A 17,990-nucleotide genomic window follows, 5' to 3' on the forward strand; every position below is an offset into this window, starting at 1 on the left:
AGTGCTCAATGGCAATGAGGAAGGCGAGTCCCATGACACCAGCAGCTCAAGCTGTGTGAAACCATTCTGTCAGGCCTTGTTTGTCATACCCTGTTTGAAACATTAACTTGTTCCCAAAGACTTCCGACTTTATCAGGAATTACATGTCCCTCTGTGATCAGCATGGGGCTGCCATCATTGCCCCATGCTGTGCTCTAACCTGCCTGGGAACATCATTCGGTGCTTGAAGCTGAGCTAGACCATGTTCGTTTTCCCAGGCAACACTGCCAGGCACAGCTCTGCTGCTGGTGAACATGGAGCACATCAGGCTTTAACAGCCTGCAGCACATACCAGCAGGTGACCCACAGAGGTCTCCTTCCTGATGCAGGGAAGGCAGACACCAAAGGTCTACAAAGGGACACTGTCAAACCATGTTCTTATGATGGTAACAAGACCCCGAGGCTGGCTGAACTGCTGCCTGCAGCTGTAGAGGGTGGCACGGAAAGATTTCAGGCCAGAGGGGAGGCATGATGCACCCTGTGCCGCTTCTCCTATATGCCTTATTTTGTTCTTTTTCTCAACACATACGGCACTTTCCAAGCAGTGACGTGAACTGCTCTGAGACAAGAGGTAAGGGGCTAAGGGGAGTGAAAACAGAAGACATGGAGATGTAGCATGAGTCAGGCTGGGGCAATACGGGTGGTGATCACAGTGGTGGTGTGGGGTGGGAAGTGAATGCTGATTCCCTTGGGAAAAGCCAAGCGCACAGAGGGTTTGTGAAGTGCTCCCTCAGAAGCTTCTTTGTGTGTACAGCCCATTTATGCACCACTCTCCAAATGGGGCCAGGATTTGACTCATTATGAGTAATAGGAATGTTTTAAACAGAGAAAAGAATACTAATTCCCTTAAAAATATAGATAGGTCTACATTTGGCTCAACAGTACAAGGCCAGTAATTTTCCACAGCGTACTGCTAAATAACTGAATGTGACATTCAAGTAGCTCGTGTGTAGGTGTTCCTCAGGAGAAAACACAGCTTTTAACAAGGACCATTTTCCAAAAGAGAAGACTAAAGGTTGGGTATCTAAATAAGACTTTACAGAATCTAAGTAAACAACTAAATTTCCAGAAATGCCAAGCTTCTCTTGAGGCTCTACAGGTGGTGCTGACAGCCAACACTTCTGAACATCTAGCTGCTTACTGGCAGCCTAAAGCACATTTGAAAATAGTAGTCCTTGTGGTTAATAGAGCTCGTAACAAAGAGTGACATTGTTGGATTAAAAGCCATCTCTAACTAATGACAGGTTGCAGGATTTCCAGGCAACATGAGAAACTGCACGGTTTAGAAACACTTTGCATGAAAAAGTTTCCACTTTACTTTTGGTAGAACAACATGGGTTTTGGAAACTCATTTTCTGAGTAACCCACGCATGGCTTGCTAAGGGACAGCTGTTGCTAAGTGCTCGTTCGAAATCGCAGAAGGAACCAAGGCTGGAAACTGGAATTAGGACTCAGCAGTTCCTGCCCACAGCGTGGATCACATACAGTTTGCATGCAGCTGATTTTCAATTAATAGTGAAAATGGGGAGAATTAGTTAGTGAAGTAATCTCAGGATAATCTGTAAACATGACTGTTTTCTGTCCTTTTGAATACCACTTCTTATTCATCATTATAAGCATCCTTACAAATAAATTTGCTTTCCAAAAGGTGCAGGTTTTCTGCAATTATCTTTTCTACCAGTATTGTAATTGTTGATAGGAAATTCCAGCTGTAAGTAGAATTTTATCTATAATGATGCTATCTGGGGAAAAAAACCAGGGCTGAAGTCTAAGGTGAGTATTGTGACAATGTGTTTTGTTTAATGGCTGTCAGGGGTGTCTCAAAACCAGGACCGCTGGTTCTTCTGCTGGCTGGTAACTTGGGGAGGATCCCAGGTGTGCTCTGCTTGCAATTGTTTTCTGAGGCCCACATACGTCTAAAGAGCAGGATGTTTGCACACGAGTGTACAGTGTTTGTATTAATCAAGGTGTGATAATGGCATGTCCATGTGAAAGGAGTACTATGCACATAAATTGTCATGCACAGACATTAGAATAAACTTATTAATGTTAATGCAAATATCCTGCTCTTTAGAAGTATGTGGGCCCCAGAAAACAATTGCAAGCAGAGCACACCTTTTGCTGTAGAGCAGGTTCACCCTGTCATCCTTCCACACAGAAAACTCTCCCAACCAGACTGCAAGTATAGCAAAAGCAGGCTCCTCTGTTTTGAAATTATTACCATGGTAACACGAAACCCTTTTGTACTTCATAAATTCTGCCTCTCTGGAGCAGCTGAATTTTCAAGTAAGACCACTTCACAATGCTTTGTGAGCATAGAAACAGCTCACACAGTTTAAAGATGACATAGAGGAAATTTTTGGAGTGCTAAGGAGTTGTTGGACCCCAGACCAGTCACCTCATTTAGTAAAATGATCTCCTTTCAGACTCCTGGGTCTTTTCAATTGAACGGGAAATCTGCCATCCTGAGGAACGGAGCCCCACTTGGCACAAGCAGCCATTAGACAGATTACTCGGCACTCTCAAAGCAAATCTACCTCAAGAAGGTTTATGGGAATATTCCTGTGCCAGTGCAGCTCCACACAACCCGATGGGCAAGGCATGGGAGGCTTCATCGTGCAGCAAGCAGCATAGTTGCAATGCCATGCAGTGGTGAGCACTATTCCCCTCCCACCACAGGAGAGAGCAGGCAGGGCTGGAGAGACCTGCCCAGGTCCAGGCTGCCTGGTCGGGCACCGCTGCCAGCAGAAGCATGGTGGGATGGCTCAGGGTCAGCACAAAGCTAAACAATGAGGCCTCTTCAGCCATAAAAAAACCCACAAGCCAACACTATTATTCCTTCAAAAATACACAGTAACAGATATTTTTGTTAAAGTACCTGAAATGAGGCTGTACATGAAAAAGCCTAACTAATAATTACTTGAAGCATTGCTAAGGATTTAAACTCTTTTAGCATTATTAAAATCAGTACATAAAGAATTTTTGCCTTTATGGAGGTGAGCTGCAGTACAGAAATAATAACCCAGATAACCTTCCAAGCTGTTGCTTGTCATGAATTGTTTCCTTTTGCCTTGGGGAAATTTCTAAATATATATATATGTACATGCAAATAAGCAAGTCTTTCAATTGCAAGGTAGCGACAGTTGCATCACTGCCCTTTCCCAAGTGCACATCACCGTTCTGAGTGCAGCTGCTGAGAAAACCCCGGGAAGTACTTGGGTTTGAAATTAAAGAGCTTGCTTTAATATTTAGCTGTGATAAATTTGACTGAGAGTACATGTATTTCATCAGGCGTCCGTGAGTCAGGCGCATGAGTCACAAAAGCAGCCACGCTTGAGCTGCTGAAGCCAGCCGGCGAGGCCTGTCCTGACAGTCCCAGTGCTTGCGTGCAAAACTCCCATTAATTCCTCTGAGGAGATTTAATTAGCGTGAGGACAGGACAGAGGACATGCATGCTCTGAAGAGGGCCTGACCCTGAGCACCTTCTTTATTTCTCCTTGTTCAAGTCCTTACATCACCTGCACACCTTTATGTTGTAAATCCCATGGACTTGCGTGGCATCAGGGAGCCAGGTGCAAGCACAGAGAGGAGAACCCCACTCCAAGTAATTAACAATAACATATAATTGCTGCTAATTCAGTTCTACACAAATTACACAGTATTATTAAATTAAGCAAACCGTGTTCTTGCATCTGAGCGTTAGCAGCATAACTCATTTTCATTCCATTTTTTGAAATAGCGCTTGTAATTAGTCCTCTGCTTTCCAAACCGATCACATGCAACATTTTGTTTTTACCAAAACACCCACCAAAAAGTGTTCAAGTTCTCTAATTGCAAAGATTTGCTTCACAGGGCTGTGCAACTTCTTTCTGCTCTGGGTGTTATTTAGGAATAGCCAACTGGAATTTATTGAAATTATGTTGAAAAATAAATGACTAAAATTGCTCCCCAGCTGGGTGGGAGACCTCGTGTGCCAAGTTTCAGCCCATGAGAACTCTCGCAACAGAGTCACGGGACACATGGCTGAGCACAGGAGTGGAAAATAACAAGCTCTTTATCATTTCAAAGGCCAAGACCTTAATATGGGCAAGCTCTTCCCTGCGGTCACTGGCTCCACAGGCACTTGGCACACCTCTGCTTGGTGCCCTGTGTGGTGACATGCTCTCAGGGTTTTGCTGAGCAAGGCACCAGCCCCTTCCTCCCCACAGCCCCAGGCACCATGGCCAGGTTGTCCCCCCTGCCCACTCCTGCCTGGTGTGGGCTTCCCCAGCGCACCCAGTACCGGCCCTGTGCCTGACGGCCACGCTGGCACACTCACACCCTTCTCTTCCTGCTTGGCTGGGAAGGGTGCTTTTTTTGGCCTCTGCTTCCGTCATCTGGCATTTAAATGTAACAAGATCTCTCATTGCTAACATTTATAGCAGCAAAATATTTAAGTTCCAGGGCTTGTAACACATGTTATTAATGTCCCGTTGCCAGGCCCAGCTGAAGGCTCCCCAAACCCTTCCCTGAGCTCACTTCGGGTCCATGCCAGCAAACAGATATCGTCCCTGGCTGCGCGGCAGCGGGTGAGCAGGAGCTGCTTGGGGTGACAGCTGAGCACCACAGCCACTAGCATACCCCAGGAGGGCACTAGAGCCCTGGGCACACTCTCGGCACCAGGAAGGAGGGGAAAAGCCCACCAGTGCTCCCCCAGGGTAACGCGTGACTGTGAGTGACTGTGGGGCCCTGCAGCAGCAGTATGGCAGTGATGGCTGCCTCTCAGCATACCCTCATGGGGCTTCTCCCATCCACTACCAGTGGGCATCAAGTTGCAGGCACCACCACATGCTGGCTGGGCAAGAGGTGGCAGCAAGTGCAGAGCAGTGATGGCCACATCACCTCTGTCTCCCACCAGGGCACTGACTCCATGAACTGCACCCAGAAAGTGCTGGCACACAAAGAGCAATGTAGGGTTTGTCACAGAATCATAGAATCATAGAATAGTTAGGGTTGGAAAGGACCTTAAGATCATCTAGTTCCAAACCCCCTGCCATGGGCAGGAACACCTCACACTAAACCATGCCACCCAAGGCTCTGTCAAGCGGGTCCATGCAATGAGGCAGAGAAGGAAACAGAAGGACAAGCTATGGTCATCAGCCTGCCATGACTTCAATCAAAGGCAGTAAATTAAATAAAGTGGTTTAAAGTGGCTGAAGACTAAGCCCTGGTGGCCAGTCTGCAAAAACTGCCTGGAAAGGAAAGGCAGAAAGCAAGCACAGCCTGGTTTGCCTCCCTCCCCTTGCCCCCTCCTTGCCCCTCTGTGGAGTCCACAGTGCCAGGCTGCCCAGCTGGACACTCCTGCCTCCTCAGCACCAGTGCAGCGCAGGAGGGGAGCTGTGCAAAGGCACTGAGACAAGCAGAAAGCAATGCCTTGGTTCCACAATTCCCTAATAAAGATGCTCCTGGCTTTTGAAAAAGCCTAAAGCAACACCAGACCTTTACCAAAGAGTCTCTTGTTCCTGCTCCCGTTTTACATTTTGTTGCGATAACCTCTGAGCTTTGGAAGCTGGTCTAGATTAGTCTGCACCGAGCGCTGCAAGTGCAGGTGTTCCTCCCTCATGCACAGGTGCTGCTCAGCACTGCTGCTCTGCAGTGGGTGAGCAACAGTGGTGGCACCCGGCCATCGCTCACCAGTCCATTCTGGCAGTAGTTTGGGGTCATCTGAAAGCCACGGGTACTCAGGGCACCTCAGGGGTTGCGAAGAATAAGACAAGAGGCTTCTATTTCTTACAGTCACAGCAAAGAGCTGGAAATGTAAACCCCAAAGGCTCAGTCTGGCAATACAGGGGAAAAAAACACCACATTTTTAAGGCTCCAGATTTTTGAGCCAGTCTCCAGATCTGTCTCTTTGCAGTCCGAAGCCCTGGGTGAGCCCTCACTGTCTTGGCCACTAGCGTCCTTTCCTCCCACATATCTTTTTCAGGACTTCCCACCTCACCATGGGCTTAGGAATCCCTCAAAGGTCCCAGTCACCTGCACCATCCCTAAAAGACCCACTCTGTGACAGGTTTCTTCAGCCTTCTACTTGGAAGTCACGGCCAGGCTCTGTGCTGGAAAACCACACTGAGTATTCCAGAGCAGCTCTTTGCACGTGCTCTTCTATTTAAGTAGTAGATACAGGAAAGAGGAGGGGACTGCAGTAGCCAAATTTAGACCTAGAAGTGAGAGGACGTATTGGATGTGAGGGCTTGGCCCACCTTTTTACAACATCTGCCAAGCAGAAAAAGTGATTCAAATGCCTCCAAAGCACAGGGCATGAGATCAGAGCAGCAGATGATAGGTCCTTAGCAGCTCCTCTGAAGTAAAACGTGTGGCAGCCTCAGCATGAAGGTAGTTCTCATAAATCAGTTCTCATAAAGCCAGGCATCATTTTTATTTTCCTCTCCAACAGCTGATTAGGTAGCTGGTGAAGGGAAGATGTGTAATTCATCGTCTGACTCAGGACAAGGAACCCAAGTCTGCTCGCTGTGATGCGTCTGAACAGCTGGAAAGGGAAAAGAGGGAGAATGTCTGTTAATATTGGATGTGACAGAAATAACCCAGCAATATATCAGAGGGTAACAGCCTAACACAGTTAAGGGCAGTGTGTGCTGTGAGATACCATTATATTTTAAATAAAGCACTTTGCAAGGTCCCAGATTTCTTCATTTCTTCTGTGACTGGCATGGATGAAGCTACAGCCTGACTAATGTCCTTCTCTCTTGGATGAGCTCAAAGCAACCCAGCTGGATGCTAATCTGCAGGGTCCTTTCTGCAGAGCACAGTTGTCACATGCATGGTAAAACACAGCTGAAATATACTGTGGTTCATAGCGAAGTGCCACTGCCATAGCTCAGCTCCAAAGAGTGCTTGGGTGAGCTAGGTGTAGGGAAGGGGAAGCAGTTACAGACAGTTGTATAACATCCCCTCCCCACGGCAGCTGCTTTCCGCAGACAGGAGTGCAAACATGAAGTAAGAAATAAAGCCAGGTCATAGCTGTAAAAACGATGCTTTACTCTACTGGCCTTAACACGATTTATTTGGTTTAGGCTTATTTTTGCAAAGCAGTAAGAAAACTTTATAGATTTGCTGATAATCCTAGACTCATGTGAACAATAGAATCACAACTGCTGACCAAATAAAGGAAGGGCTTTCATAATTTAGGAAAGTGAGAGATAGATATATGAAAACAAAGTACAACTACACAGAAAATACATTTCATGCACACCCAAGTCTCCTACCCCATTATAATCCTGTGTAGTTGGATATTTGGGAATTAGAGGAGTTAACAGCTCATACATAACTTGTCCTGAAGTTGTGAGGCTGAAATCAGGCTCCTCTATGGATCAATTGGTAGGCTGTCTGCCCTGGCATACTTAGTAAATTGATGTTGTCTCATTACCTGGGATGAGAAATGAGCCAGCAGAGTCATACCAGGCATAGGACTGACCAGGCAAGAGGGCAGCAGTGAGGAGTGCCTTAAACTCAGGGGCACAGCCAGCATGCAACTCCTTTGCCAGGAGAACAAAGTGACTGATGAGCAGCTTTCACCAATCTGCCTTACTTTTGCGTTCTTTGACTTGTTTCCTCCATGAAAAAGACACTAGAGCCACCACTCTACAAAGATTCAAACTTAACAGTGCTGGCATTTAAAAGCACGAGTTACTGCCCAAACCAATGAAACTGACCTAAAGGCGTGTTTACAGACCAGCTGCAGGGCAGGGCTCCTCTGTACTGCTCGGGATTTTCACCGGGTTTTCACTGCAGATCCCGGCAGATGTCCACATGCAGGTCCGGTGCACCAGCAGCACCACACTACATCAAGTTTTGCTCCCTGCCTATGTCACCTGTGGCCTTCTCAGGCCCAGTACACAGGTACAAAAACTGGAAACACAGCAGGAAGAAAGCATAAGCTGTGATTTTGCTTGGCTGCACTGGGATGACAAGTCCTGGAGTACCAAGTGACCGTGACTGGGACTAGTAACACAATCCAGGGGAAAGGTAGCGAAAGCGAACTGCTCTTCTGAATGGGGGCTGCTTATTTAGCTTTAGTGCCATTTAATTAAAAAATCTATTCTAATGAAGGCAGAAGAAAATGAGCATATTTTCTCAAAAAAATCCATAAAGCTACTGAAATTAGTTCTGAAACATTTACATTTAAGAGCCTTTTGCTGCACTGCATCTTAGGTAGTAAAGGTAAAACTGAGTAATGCTCCTTTGTAGTGGTCAACACCCTGAGCTGGTATTTTGTGGGCAAATACAACTGCAACCCCCAGGTTCACAGAAGCCCTCCAAGCCCAGCCTGCAGCCCACACCTGAGCTGCCCATGTTGTCCCCCGGTGCTCAGTCGGGGTCTAGCCCAAATGCCTGCAGTTTGCAAAGTGATTGCTCTGCACGGGTGTTGCCACCAAGGCTGGTGGGGCTGATCAGGTCGATGGTGGGGGTCAGGATGAGGGACAAGGATTCTGTGTGCAGTGTAGGGATATGCTGAGCTGCAGGGGACAGGCAGTATGGTGCCTGGAAAAGCTGCTTGGGGTCTAACCTTGCACAGCAGCGTCCCCACGCCAGCAGCCCCACATCTCCTTGGCAGTGGACGCTTCCTGTGCAGGAGCAGGTCCCTTAATTTTTCATAGAGGCCTGGGATACACAGCTCTGGTCAACTGCTGGTGCTGTCTTAAAGGTTGCTATTTTTACCACCTTGATAAAATAATTACTGCTAGAGCTGGAGGTGAGTGCAGGAATGTAAATATTTGTTAGTGGGTTTGTTGCACATACAGAGATGCACGGCCAGCTTGTGTGAGGACTGACATTTCATCAGCACGCCTGCCTGGCCTGCCAGGTCTGCTGGCTTGCACATAAATAATTACACTGGAAACTGGATTTGATTTTACAGAAGGAGTTTGTACAGTGTCTGCAGCACAAACAAGGTGAGGCTTTCAGAGCCGCAGTGCCTGTTTCAGTGCAAAGGCACTGTAGCACAGAGGTGCCCCAAGGCCATTCAAGTAAGTCAAATGGCAATGGTAGGACAAGTAATTAATAACCACAACAGATGAACAGCAGGGAGAGAAGATGGTGCACAGTGCTCCATTTTCAGCTCTGCCAAAGCCTGGATGCACAGGTTGGTGAGAGGGACCCATCATCCTCCCTCTGGCTGCTCTTCCCTCCCAGCAATGCTGTGGAAGGCAGAAGTGCCAACACTGTCCACTTCTATCCCTTAATGATTTGTCCCATCAGTTTGCTTCATTATCAGCTGCACCATGTCAGGAAGGACAGCCTGCTCCTGCTCCAGCTCAAGAATCAACTGAATGGCTCTGTTTTCCTCACTTTTACCTTAAGTTTCCTCAGGTGGCTTTTAGCAGATTGGCTACAGGACATTTGTTCTGATGACCCTCTTCAGCACATCCACTGATTTGCTTTTATTGTTTATTATCCTGCCTTCAGTCAGATGCTGCTGTCTTTGACAGCAGCAATAAGTGTGCCTGATGCATAGCCTGGCTGAGCCATTGCTGGCTGCAGAGCAACACGATACCCCAGAGCGCCTCCGATGGACGGCACTGTATGTCCCCATGTGCCCGGAGACCCCAGACACATGCAAACATATGTGTTCTCCATGAGTGGTGCAGTCAGCCAGCTGGCCTGGCCAAAGTGCACAATACCAAGAGCAGCCTCCCCTTCCACAGTGCAGCGCACAGCGTGGGGATTACCTGCCACGGGGCAGATCGGGCTCATTGCTGCAGATCTGAACAGGGCACTCTTCACAGAAAATGACTCTGCCGAGACACCTACAGCTAGTCAGTGCAGAAAGCACTGCACATCACGGGGCTGATGTTACTTACGGCAGAAATTGATGAAAAACATGACCACTTTGGTTAACCCTGTGGATGTCCTGATCTCCCATCTCTTGTCATTTGGTTTTTGGCTCACTTTAACTAAGTATGCAACGCTGCAAGCTTTGAGAAGAAATGAATGGGTCTAGTCCATCAAACAACAGCCAGTGAAAGTGGTTCTGTGCCACTGTGCATTTTTAAACAGCTGTCATGGTCTAATAAAGAGCTGGCTGCATTTCAGTTGTAAGTGAAGAGCTTGTCAAAGATGTGGCCAATAAAAAAAAAAAAGGAAAGAGATTCTGTGTGCCTACTGCATGAGAAGCATTTCCACACAAGGTGGCACCTGTCTCCTTCCCTTCTAGCCTCGCTCCGGAGAAGCTAAAAAGCATGTGAAAATATGCTCTGAAAATTAACTCCTAGCAAATAGGATGCGTAATTCGACATTAATTCACTCATTAACTAACATTTTTTTCCTAGGCACTGACAATCAGAAACAGAAGTAAATTTTGCTGTGATCAACACCAGTATTCAGCAGTGAGGAGTGAGCAGAACACATGAGCCTGACAAAAGCTGCTCACACGAGCCCAGGCTTTGGGACAGGCAGGTACTCACTAAGAGCCTCCCAAGGCACAAGAAGGGTCCCAGAAGCCCAAGGGGACTCTGCCCAGCCTCAAACACGGCATGTCCCCTTGCAAATGGGCAAAGAGGCTTACATACTCCTGGCAGGTCTGCCCTGCACTTCATCCGATGGAGCTTTATGTTTTGTGCCTATAATTTTAAATGACAATTAAGGTATTTAGAATACTTCTTCATACACAGTGCAGACTAGTTATAGCTCTGCTGATGACATGCTTTCACATTCAAATGCAGGATGCTGAAGAGGCTTGCCTTCCACTGCAGGCTTTTGCTTCTGATCCTGACCTTTCCACACAAAGAAAATGCAAAATATTGTTAAGTATTAGAAGGGCAGTGTAGCTAGAAATAGGCTCTTTGACCAAGTAGCAAAATGGTAACACCATTTTGTCCTGGCTGAGATGCCTGGGCTGCACTGGGCAAGGTGATCAGTGCCTATGCCAGTGGGATGTCCTGAGTCCAACAGCCCAATGTGCCCACAGTCATCCTTGGGTCCATCCCAGAGCTGGTCCCAGGGCTGATAAACTCAGGGAGTCAATTTTCTGCAGGATCTGTCTAATCTTCATAGAACAGGAGAGTTGTGAAGGAATTACAAAAATAGTACCTCTGTTATGTTTTCTGTAAGAAACTAAGGATCCTGGATTAGGTGGCTTTGCCAGGAAGGCTCCATTTATAGATAGATGCTTCTCACTCTTTAGACTCCTCTTGAAATGCAACAAACACCTCACTGAAGGCTGGGACTGGCCACCAGGATTGCATCCTGGAGTCAATTTCAGCACCTGCTTGGACCCATCTATCAGCAGAGACGCCCTGGGCAGCATGAGGGAAAGCACACAGTGCTCTGGGCCAGGGTGCATCGCAGTCAGGGCACAGCCCCAGGCACCCAAAACCAAAGCATGCACAGCCCCAGGCACCCACAACCTCAGGCAAGCACAGCCCCTCTGACCTTGCAAACTTGCTGCACAGAGCCTTAGTGTGCTGCAGTGCAGAGGTGTTGTTAGACTCATTACTCCTGTTGTGGGGTACAAAATGCCATTCTTGCCAGCAAGGCTGGTTAATTTCTGTCCCAGCACTGAGTGGAAGTTAAAGGTTCAGTACTTCTCCTAAAATCAGAGCTGGGCTGGGGAGTGGTAGGCTTTTTAATGTAGCAAAGCACTGTGCTACAATTACAACATTTTTAAAATGGCCTTTTCTAATATAAAAGGAAATATATTTCAAAGTAATAAAGTTCCTATATGGCAGTCTAGACATCATGTTCTGAAAATGTCAGCTTGGGATGACATTAATGAATCATTTTTTTTATTAGGTATTTTGCTGATGTGGAATTTCATCAAAATGGACTCTTCACTGAAATGCATTTGCTTTTGACAGATTGGCATTTTACAATGGGAAAATGGTCTGTGTGAAAACTGCCAACAGTACCAGCCAACAGGGTGCTATTGAGCGCCTTTTTCCATTTAAAAGCGGCCACTGCTGGCTGCAGCCTGCACACACTCACTGCACCTCACCCAGGCCAGCTTGATTTCACCAGCTCCTGCATTACCATGGGTCAACCCGAAATACCTTGGCCTTGAATATGTATCGATGCCAGTTGTTTTGGAGGCTAACCATTAACTCTGATGGCAAAGTCTGCTGCATGCTGGTGTGGGGTACTGCAAGTAGAAAAGCCTCGTTTCAGTCATGCTGTTAGACAGGTGTGTTCTGTCCCACTGCACTGACTCTTTGGTTCTGTTTTTTCACAACTTACCTGTGGATTGGGGGTCTGCTCCTGTGTTTTCTGGGATTGCAAATGGGAGCCTGAGTTCAGGCTCGGGCAGGTGGCAAGCATTGCCGTAAGTGCAATCGGTGCAACCCCTCGATCACACCCCTGGCTTTACAGGACTGGCATTACTTTGGTTCATTGTTTCAGCACACAACGCTGTGAAAGGTTAATTTCAGATCTCATGAACGTGGGCAGGGTGTTACTGCATGGGAACTGCAAGCTGAATTGGTTCAGATTTAAACCTATGTAAGTGAGGGCTGGTTGTGGGTCTGAGAGGTAATTTATCTAAATTCCTGTCTCATGAAATGTAGCTACTCTTAAATGTCCCATTTCAAAATCATCAGAAAAATCACACCACTCAGTGCTAAACACTGCTGTAAAGTAAATGTTTGTGTTCCTGAACAATAGGAAACAGAATTCTTGTGCTGCAAGTAGATTTTACTATAGCATGAAGAAAGTCACAAGAGTGCCCTTTCTACATCTAAACCTCTTTTTTTTTCTGGCACATGACAGCCTATGGAGGTACTGAGTTTCTGTGATGGCTTATGCATATTTAACAAGCATGCATATTTGCACAACAGCTGGAATGATGACAAACTGAATTGCTGAAATATCTAAATATAGAAATATGCATACATGGCTTAGTTTGTCCAAGACTGCAGATGGGGTCTGACCTCACACAATAGCTTTGATTTGGATGGGGCTGGCCCAGGCAACCTCCTTGGGTTCCTTCCAGCCCAGCCATCTGATGGCTCAGTTTCCTCTAGGAGCTGTGCTGCAAAGCCAACATCTGCCAAAGTCAGCAAGGTGCTCCAACACACAGGTCCTCTGATGATAAACTCACACCCAGTGCCAAGGTATGGAACTCTGTCATGTCCCTGCCAGAGAAATCACTGCAAAAACCTACCTGTGCTGTCCTTGGAGACGGAGATTCAAACCTCATCTCTCCCGCAGCTGCTAACTGGATGGGCTCACGGGAAAGGCCTCCTGGCTGAGGGGATTCCCTGTCCCGTGCTGCTTGTTCTCTCCCAGCAGTGTTATGCAGGGGCCTTTATAGCCATCATTACCAACCGTTGCTATAGCTATATTTAATCCTGCAGCCCAGTAACTGGATGCTATGCCACAGCCCCGCCACATGCCAGTTAGCCAGGACTGGAGAGATGCAGGCTGGCCGCCCAGCGTGTATAATGCTATGCTTCTGTGCTTAGCTTCAGCAGTAGGATGGTTGCCCATGATTAGAGTGGAGACCCTCCCGCCCACAGGTGCCCTGGCCTGCATCCTGGGGACTGTCCAGGCTGGACCAGAGCCACCCCTGCCCACCGTCTTGGTTACACTTAGAATAGGAGAATTTAACCATCTGATAGTCACTGGTACTTCTGGGCATGCAGAAAAAAAACCAAACCCAGTCACATATTGACTCGTTCACAAGACTCTTCTTCTGGCTTATTTTTTGTTTTATTCTAAAGCCTCTGTTTTACCCATCCTGGCACATCCTATGCAGGCTGAGAAAGAGTCAAAGTCACAGAGCTCTCAGCTTTATGACTATGAAAATATATGGACCTCTTTTTTTCTGAGTTGTAGAGGTCAAATTATTAACCCACTTGTTTCTGTCCTGGCTTCGTGTGTCATTTATTTAGTTTTCTAATGAATTTCTAGTACCTCATCTCTTTAAAATGCTCAATTTTATAAAAATAGACTGTTTCAAGCACTTCTAGTCTCCTCTGTTTGGTATAAGAACAGAGGAATATAGAGGTTTTCATATGTTAGACTAGAAAAGAAAAAACCTGGAAGGTCAATTTTGTGGATGACTTTCAGGGTGATGAACGGATCTGAAGAGCAGATGAACATCATGTAACAGGGACTTAACATGGCTACTCATTAATAAATGCTTAGCCAGTCTGGAACAGTTTTAAGATAACCTGTGATTCTTCTGGGATATTTATATGCTTTATTGCACAATTCTTATCTGCATCCAGTAAGTGCTTGGCACAAACACTTAAAAAAATTAAATGGGACATGTCAAAACTGTATTTTCAGAGAATTACTGCAGTTCTTGAATGACTAAAGCTACTTGCTCTTCAGTCCCACACCTCCCACAGCAAAGTGCAGAAATCTCTTGTCTTAGTGTGCAAATGAGGCATAACAGTGCCTCAGATCTGCAGCCTTCAGAGATACTAGGGTTGGATAAGGAAGGGATCTTGGGGGTCATCTGGCCCATTTAATTCCATCTGTAGGTAATTTGGGTTTATGGAGAAGGGCCACACTAATGAAAAGTCTTTCTGAGCCTTGTTCACAGAGTAAGAAAGGAGCAGGGCTGTCCTCCAGTACCCTGTGACCTCAGTACCATGCCACCCTACCCACCCAGAGCCACTGGGCACTGTCATGACTTGCTATCCTGGCAGTTAGGTCCTGGTACAGGGATGACCTTCCTAAGCCTCTTCTCTGACAGCACTGCCAACAGCCCAGTTTCCAAGCAGCCCTTCTCTGAGGGCGTGCTGTGGCACACAGGTCTACCACAGCATCCCTTTGCATGCATTTTCCAAATTCAGCTCACATACCTGCGAGGACACTTAAGGCCCCATTCCTGCCTCCCTCTGGCCTCCAGGCTTAGCCTGTGGCTTGCTAAATCTCTGTTTGAGGGCTGTGAGATTTCAGCAGAATCCTTGCGCTGTTTGGTGATTTTAAACCTTAAAAACCTTGGTGAAGCTATGGAGTTGCAAGATCACTTACTTGCATTAAGGTCTCTGGTCCTCAGAGTTGCAGAGAACAGCAAGGGTATGTCCTGAAGGCTGCAAGAAACCAGTTTGATTTTCATATTATGATTTTTAACCCCTCTCAAGCTTCTCTCACCTGTCTCCAGCTGCATGGTCTCTGCCTGTCCAGTGCTGTCACAGGCCTTGGGGCCTTGAACTCCCCAGCCTCTGGAGTAGGACAGTAGGTTGGGGAGCAGTGCAGGACAAACCCTCCTCCAGCCTCTGTGGAGAAGAAGGAGAAAGGCCATGGGGACACATGGCCAAGCATGAGAAAGGAGATGTGTAAAAAGAGAGAAATGATGATAAATACAGGGAAAAGGAAAGGAACCATATGAAACCATCAAAAATACACATTTCCAGTCTGCCTGATTGGGACTGGGTGCAGGAAAGAGCGAAGAAAGGAAGGGATGGCTTTGCAATGTTCCTGCACGTGTGTCCACAAGGCACTGAAATACAGAGCCAGCGCTGGCAGGACCAGGACATCTCCTCTGAAAGCAGCATTTATTTCCTTTATGTGCTTCCATCTCAATAAAGTTGGATAAGGTAAGGTCTGGACACCTTATTTTAATATAATGAAGCTGGTGTAGCTTCATCATTGCTTGAAAGCCGCTAATCCCCCAGGGCTGTAGGAAACTGTCTGAGCAGCTATGCAAAAAGAAAACCCAGATGCTACAAATTTAGCACACAGAGCAATGCAGCAGCTACCACCAAGCCCAGCCATGCTGCCATGTCCCCCTGCTCCAGCCCTGAAGTAGCCACAGGCACCCCATCAGTGCAGGGCATGGTGGCAGGAGCTCGCAGCTTGTAAGAGACAGGGCTGGGGCACAGTCAGCCAAATGCCCCTAAGGAGAAATTTTTTCTCCTCCTGTTTTTGAGCTGTGATTGGGTTTGACAAGCACAGTGGCTTTATGAACTCTGCTTCGGCCCTGTGTCATGTGCCTTGTTGTGGTTGAAATCTCCACTCAGCTCTCCGTCCTGCCTGCACCCACAGGCACCGGCATCTGTAACATGCACTCACAAGCCCTGAGAGGGAAGGACAAAAGGATGAAAATACCCATGGAAAAAAAAAAAAAAGGCCAGAAAAAAAAAAGAAGAAAACCCCCCCCATACAACAGGCACTATCTGGATTCAGAGCCTGGAGAGCAGGAACATGCTGGGAAGGAAAGGAGCAAGGAGAGAGGAGCGAGAGTCAGGGAGCACCCTGGAGCCCATGTATGCTCTCACACCAGCTGGTTTCCTGAGTGAGGGAGAGCTGCTTCCCTGCTCCATCTTAGCAAACCAGGCAGCATTTCATCCATTTTCATTTTGCATGAGCCTCTGTGGATGCTCTCAGCAGATGATCAGTGGATGCAGGGCTGCGAGGAGGGCTGGTCAGGAAAGGGCTGCTGCTGGCTGCAGAGGGGATGAAGCAAGCTGAGAACTTGCTGGCGATGGCATCCCTACAGTTTGTGAAGGACTGGAGCAGCTAACTGCAATACAAAGAGGCACAGAGAAGCAGACAGCTAATGATGAAACCTTGCAGTAGTTTCTAGTTGTATAGGACAGGACAGCAGCTAGACCACTGGTGAGCTTTCAAGGGGTGGTCAGAGGGGGACCATGGAGAGACCTGGCAGCCCTGGGACCTTCATGCTCCCCTATATGTCTCACACCTGTCCTGGGGCACAGCAAGATCCAGCCCTGCAGCAAATGCTTCCAGCCAGCCCTCCCTCTACATCTCCGTCATTAGCTCCTGAGCCACTGTCCCCAGCACTTCCATCCCTGTCACACTGAATGATGCATAAACAACACAAACCTGTGCAGACATACCCTTTTTAGGCAACACAAAGCACAGAGCACCACAGAAAATACTAACAATTAAGCTGAGAATATAATGGAAATCCTTTGATTTTTCAGGATTGGGTTAAATACAGCCCTTATTCAGGATCTTGCAGATTGTTCCTGTTAAGACTGGAAATTCATAATGAAGTCAGGTATTCATTTCTTGAAACCTGTTAGTTTAAAAAAATTATACCTCTAATTCTTCTATGTTCTGCACATACTGCAGGAGACAGTTTTCTTGTTCAAAATCAAAATGTCCCTTTTACAACCAGTATTGCGCCCAGCAGTGTCCACCCTGTTCCACAAGCCTTGGCTCTTCTGCTGGTCTGTGGCTTGTTGCTGCCAGCACTGCCTGCAGCTGCAGTTTATGGTGGACACACTCATCCCAGTTCTCGTAACCAGCTCCCAGCCCGTGACAGCCCCACACACCCATGGCGGATACATGCCCTGGCATAGGGCAGGTACGCTAACCCCCCAACAGCCCCCACTGGGTCAGCTCATATAAGCCAGTTTCTAAGCAGGGACAGAAATTTAACAGAGCTGATGTCTTTACCAATTAACTAAACTATGTCCTGAGGCTGTTCCTTCAGCTCCTGCTTCTGAGTACAAACCATCATTTTATCATCTACAAGCATCTGTGCATCTGGAAGAAAAAGAGGTCTTGCACCTGACCCCGCAGCAGGGTTTCTGCTTCTGAGGGCTGAAGAAAGAGAAGTCTAGGACTCTGCTCTGCTGTGTAGAAGAAACTGCTGCCACCACCGCTTTGTGCTCGCTTTCATGTCCCTGCCCTGGCACACTGCTGAACCAATTTGTGATTGCTAGTGGCAAAGCAATCCAAGGTCGCTCTCTTCCCTCAGCCATGATGTGTCTGTACACTACCTGCAGCAGGGAGCAGGCAGACACACATCCCTTGCTGGGGCTTCTCCAACGTGGCCCTAAGCAGGGTTCTCCATTGCCACAGCTCACTCTTCCTCAGACCCCACCACTCCCCTCACCAGGCCACACAGCTTGTAGCTGCCACCAGAGTGGTACCACAGTCAGCCAAGGCAGGAGCCGCTTTTGCACAGAAGAGCACAGGGCAGGTCAGAATGACAGACCAACAGGTTCCAGGCACCCTGCACCCATTGGCACAGAATC

The 17,990-nt window shown here is 47.4% G+C and overlaps 1 protein-coding gene across 1 annotated transcript in view; it reads left to right on the forward strand.

Moving 5' to 3' along the window:
* The window catches only part of UPP2 (uridine phosphorylase 2), a gene marked incomplete at both ends in the record, with an annotated part of 36,566 nt that overhangs the window by 1,554 nt on the left and 17,022 nt on the right, over window positions 1–17,990 (forward strand). The gene's annotated exons all lie outside the window — the stretch shown is intronic.

Source organism: Psittacula echo (genome assembly GCF_963264785.1).
Source record: "Psittacula echo genome assembly, chromosome: 6".
Classification (NCBI taxonomy): Eukaryota; Metazoa; Chordata; class Aves; order Psittaciformes; family Psittacidae; genus Psittacula; species Psittacula echo.